Below are 5,594 nucleotides of genomic sequence, written 5' to 3'. Positions count from 1 at the left end.
CGTGGATGGAGACATGAGCCGAGAAAAGAGAAAGTTTATAGGAACTGGCAAGAATGAGGGATGAAAATGGGTCATAAGTAGCAACCCCAGGGACACTATTGGCAATTATCAATCAGGTCCAAACTGCACAAAATAAATCTAACTTAGTTTTCTGTATTAATGAGGAGAGACAGGGGAAGAAGGAGGGAGCATGGTCACTATTTTAGAATTGGAGACAAGGATTGGTAATAGGGAAAGGTATTGGTAATAGGGGGTAATAGGGGCTTTATTGTACTGTAGGGACAGCAAAAGCATACTTTCAGGCTAGCAAGAGAGAGGGCCTACATGTGCCTCAAAATCCAAAATGACATCCCCAAGCCTACAAAGAAAAAAATATGTAATTGTGGGAAATTTTGAAAATAGATTACATTATGCAAATTGAAAAGTGTAAGTCCCAGTTGTACTTGTTTGGCGACACAGTGAAATCCTACTTTTTTTCTGTTTAGATATAAAATAAGCATCAAAAAAAGAGCCCCACTCCATCTAATGGAGAGGACTCTCTCTACCTCCAGGCTAATTGCCTAGACCAACTTGAATTCCCTGTTCTCAGCTAATAATGGAGAGTGTCAGGGACTGGCTGGGTTATCCAAGTTGAAGCCATCAGGCAATACATCAGAGAAAAGAAGAGAATAAAGAGGGCCAGGTCCTCTGTTGTGACTGGAATAGAGAATAGCACTACACTATGGCATAGAGAATGTATCTGGGAAAGCAGAACAAGAAGATGGGTCTTCCCTCGAGGAATTCTCCGAAAGTGTCAGCTGGTCAGCCTCTTGCTGTCAACCTGAGGTGAGACGATATGGCAGGGTGATTATGGGGGGTGATGTGCAGATTATCAGATATGGAGAGATGGAATAGGGATTCATAAGCATTTGTTGTAAACCTTTAATCTCAGTATTTTTTGCATTATCATTTTGAATAATATAATTTTGAATCTCTTACTTTCAGCTTTTATTTTCTTTCCAAAATATCTATAAAAACCCAGCCCTTCCAAGGTACTCAGGAAATTAACTGCAAGTATATATTATGTAGCCTGCTGAAGAGAGACCTAAGTAACTGGGTTTGTGTGCCCTGGCACAGAAAAGACAAAGTTCAGATGGCAGGAGTGGATGGCATAACAATTTGTTGCCCAGTGGGATTGGAAGTGAATGAGAGGAGGAAATTCATCAGAAATGCCTGAGGATAATTCTCAATATTCATGTCTTCCTCCTCCCAAGTAAATTAGATGGGTTCTGTGCAGGTGAGTCTGAAAAATCCCCAGGTAGTTTTCATCCATGCCTCCAACTTCCAGTTACTTGTAACTGACACAAAGGTACAGTATGCAACAAATGAGCTGCCACCTCCCTGAGCACACCAGTAAAGTTTGGGTGGTTGACGCTAGGAAAAAGTTCTTTCCTTTGGCGATTATGTATAACCAAAGACATGTTAAAGGAAAATTAGACATGCATTGAGTCTGTCTAAACAAAATGACTGCTTTTTTGATTTTGTGGTATATAAGTAAAGTTTGGTAAGACTGTGAAGCACATTTTGGGAGCTTGGAGCCATAGCTCATATGCAATTCCTCTTCTTGCTGCTTCCAAATGTGTAGGATTTATGGGAAGAACAAAATAGAACCCTTCCATTAGTCTAGGATATTCTGTTTCATTCATTCCCTAAGCAATGTCCTGTTAGCCCGTCTCTCCAGAACATTCTCTTGAATGACAATGAAGTTTTATTCTCACCTTATTAGGCCATGGAAATCTCAAGGTTATTATTCTCTCCTTTTGTTCTCTATCCTGAAAATGTATTCCACCTTACTAAGAATTTGGTGTTAGTATTTTGCAAACTCATCTGCATGTCTTTGTTTTCTACATTAAAATGGCCATTTGAAATTGTTGTCTACAGGACACTAACAGTCACCCCTTCCAAAATTCTTCTTCCATTCTGCCATCAATTTGTCAAGGGATATGGAGGTTCACCATTGCGTATTTCCAGAAGGGAAGAAGAATGGTACATCTTTTTCTTCTTGTATACCCATAATTATCTATTTCTCCTGGGCAGATCTGTGCCTCACCCTAAAAAGCAGCTCCTTGAATCCTTCCTTATTTTATCTTTGCAGTGTGGAAAGATTTTTTATCTTTGCAGTGTGGAAACCTAAAAACACGTGAGGGAGATGGAAGTTTGGGAAGCTTCTACACATGCCTGCACCACAGCACAGCCTTGACTGCTGTGTGCTCCAACAGCTGGACATTTCTGCAAGCAAGCAAACAGAAATTAAATACACAAAACAGACAAGCCAGTTGTATGGTATGATGGAAAAACAATCCCCGGAGCAGGGGGATCCTGGTTCCTCCACTAGACCAGTGATAAAATACTCAACCTCTTTGGGCTTAAAAACTGGGACAATAAAGATTGTAATCCCACAGGAATATTTAATGTTTTTAGTTGCCCAGCATTCATATTCTATGCTTCGTGTGTGTGTGTGTGTGTGTGTGTGTGTGTGTGAGAGAGAGAGAGAGAGAGAGAGAGAGAGAGAGAGAGAGAGAGAGAGAACTATAGATCTCCTTGGATATGTTCTTTGCCATCCACGCCTGTACAGCTCTTTCTGGAGGACCACCCTTGGTTGGCCAGAACATGCTGTGACTGCACGCCCAAAGAAAGGAAAGTGCCTGGGTGCCTGAGGATTTATAGCCTACTTCACCTCCTTTGCCCAGGAAAAGGTCAGAACCAATGACACACAGGTATGGTACTAGAAAGACTGATGGGATAACTTTGAAGCTCCACTTCCACTCTAGAGCTCCCCTGCAGGATCAGGCTGAAGCTATACTCAGCATGACTTATCCCAAGTTCCTGCTCCTGGTTCACATTCCCCCTCTTTGCTGTCCTACCCCCCACATCCTTATGGGGCTTCACCAGCAGCACTTAGAGCATCATTAGCACACACATCCTCATCTCAAGGTATGGGTCTGGGAAACAGGAACTAAACCAAGAACCATGCCTACATGATCATAGGCAGTCTTGGTGGGATTATCAGTCAGATGCCCTGTATGTCATGGTCCAAGGGTGACCTGCAAACCAAAGCATTAATCAGACCCTCTGATCTGGAAATTTGCATCTTGATCAGATGACTCAAGACAAGAAGCTGGTCCCCATGGTGGTGATCTAAAGATACTGGTCACTCATTCCTACTCACAGATCCTCAGAGAGCACTGATTCCTGTCCTTTCACAGGCTCCATTTGCTCAGTTTTTCTTCCTTTCTCTGAGCTGACCTGTATACTCATAACAAATTAGTTTTTGGCCTTCCTTATCCAGAGTTGCTTGTGATTAAATAACCCCAACTGACATGGAAATCAAATAAAGCAACAAAGAACTGCTTTTTCAACTGTGAGTACTACTCTGAAGTCATCTGTGATTATTGCATAAGCAGTCCCTCTTAGTAATGTTTTGCTGTAGTGTTTGACATCACCGAAGAATACCTATACTTGACTTCCTGCTTTTGCCTGTGCATTTCACAGTTTCGGTATTTGACAAGTGAACTTTCTGAAACTACCAAAGATCACAGCACACACTTCAACAGCATTTTTGTTTATTGATGCCAGGATTAGCATTTTCTAGAAACATAATAAAGTAATTGCAGACGTATTTGCCTTATATTTGTGAATTTATCCATTTATGGCATAGATTCCAGGAGCATGTTGGTTTTTAGAGTAGAGATGACTTAGCTATATATCAAGAAAATCACAATTATGTAGCTTCTAAATTTTTACATGAATATTTCCGATAGTCCAGCTTAATGTCTGGCTTTACAAATTATAATTTGTAATAGTCCCCTGTCAATAAAAGTATGAATAATAGTACCATTATCTTTTATAGTGCTTTGTAGTTTGCCATCTAATTTTTTAGGTTGATCTTCAAGATACCTTTACATGTTTAACTTTACTTGCGATGAGAAAATTAGAAATTTTCAGATGAGAAAACCAGGGTTGAGAAAGCTTAAGCCACTTTCAAATGCCTTAGATATATTAAGTGGCACGATATTTTTATCTTTTCAGTCTTTTTTGAATTCACCATCTATTTGGGTTATCTATCTCTGCATAATAAACTACCTGAAAACATAGTGAATAAAACTAAAATGTATTGGTATCCATCACGGGGTCTGTGGGTTCACTGTGTGCTCAGCTTGGTAATCCTCACTTGGAATCTCTCATTGGTGGAAGGCAGGTAACTACTGTAGCTGAAGCTACTGGAAGATTTGACAGAGTTGGACATTCAAGTAGTTTCTACTCTCACATTCCTGGCATCTGGCATCTGGGCTAGGATGAATGACTGTTTCTTTCTCTGTCTCTCTCTCTCTCTTTCTCTTTCTCTTCTTTCTCTCTCTGCATAGGGCCTTTCCATGTGGCTAGCTTAAGCTTCCTCATACCATGGTGGCTTTGGAGTTCCAACTGCTATTTTTCCAAGGGAGAGAAATTAGAGGTTGCCAGTCTCTTACACCTGGGCCTAGAATTTGGCTCAGTAATACTTCTAATGTGTTCTATTTGTCAAAACAGTCACAGGGTTTGCCTTATTAAAAGAGTGAAGAATAGATACTGACTTTCAGTGGGAGAACTTTCAAACAATGTGTGATCTTCTTTAATGAGACACATCATAAGAATGAGAAAATTGAACATCAACTGATACATTTTCTCAAAATCGAAACAGAAAAAAGAAAACAATTCACTTATTTGATAGTCACTTTTTTCTACTATAGGCATTATGTCTCACATGTCAAGATACCAGTTGATGGCTTTTTGTTTGTTTCATAATAGAATTTTAGGGTATGTGAACCAAATCACATTTTCCAAGGATAGAGTCTAATATCTACAAGTCTGAGAGAATCTATTTTCTTCCAAATTGGGCCTTTGCCTCTCAATGATTTGTCATTATTGTCTTTGTGATTCAGGAGGGTGGACTATAGATTCCACCTCCTCAGTCTCACACAGCTGAGCTGGAGAGGATGATTTCTGACAGAGCCAGGGAAAGCAAGAATGTTATGTTTTTTTCTTTGGGGATTGTTTTATTTTGTTTTGATTCTGTGAGCAGCTAGAATAATTTTCATAGGTAAATATAGATTTAATGATGAAGACAACAAAAGATGTGAGTGTTTGTTAATAAAAATGGAAATTGTATTCACTTTCCAGTTTCCCGTGGATGCATGTGACGAGTGGTGGGCTAATGAGTTGGATTGGTTAGAATTCAGCAACCAGGCCAGGTGCAGTGGCTCACGCCTATAATCCTAGCAATTTGGGAGGCCGAGGCAGGTGGATCACTTGAGGTCAGCAGTTCGAGACCATCCTGGTCAACATGCGAAACCCTGCCTCTACTAAAAATACAAAAATTAGCCAGACATGCCGATGGGTGCCTGTAATCCCAGCTACTCAGGAGGCTGAGGCAGGAGAACTGCTTGAACCTAGGAGGCAGAGGTTGCAGTGAGCTTAGATTGCGCCACTGCACTCCAGCCTAGGCGATAGAGCAAGACTCCGTCTCAAAAAAAGAAAAATAAAAGAATTCAGCAACTGAATTCTCCGTTTAACTCCTT

The 5,594-nt window shown here is 40.4% G+C and overlaps 1 long non-coding RNA gene across 1 annotated transcript; it reads left to right on the top strand.

Annotated features, from left to right (window-relative positions):
* The first annotated feature begins 716 nt into the window (after positions 1–716).
* Positions 717–2,185, top strand: LOC114671924 (uncharacterized). The gene is made up of 3 exons (XR_003722090.2): positions 717–825; positions 1,921–2,025; positions 2,135–2,185. It is a non-coding gene; the product is annotated as an uncharacterized LOC114671924 (long non-coding RNA).
* Positions 2,186–5,594: the final 3,409 nt, after the last annotated feature.

The sequence above is a fragment of the Macaca mulatta genome, chromosome 13 (genome assembly GCF_049350105.2).
Source record: "Macaca mulatta isolate MMU2019108-1 chromosome 13, T2T-MMU8v2.0, whole genome shotgun sequence".
NCBI classification, from domain to species: Eukaryota; Metazoa; Chordata; class Mammalia; order Primates; family Cercopithecidae; genus Macaca; species Macaca mulatta.
The sequence above is the reverse complement of the archived record's forward strand: the minus strand, read 5'-3'. Positions and strand labels throughout refer to the sequence as shown.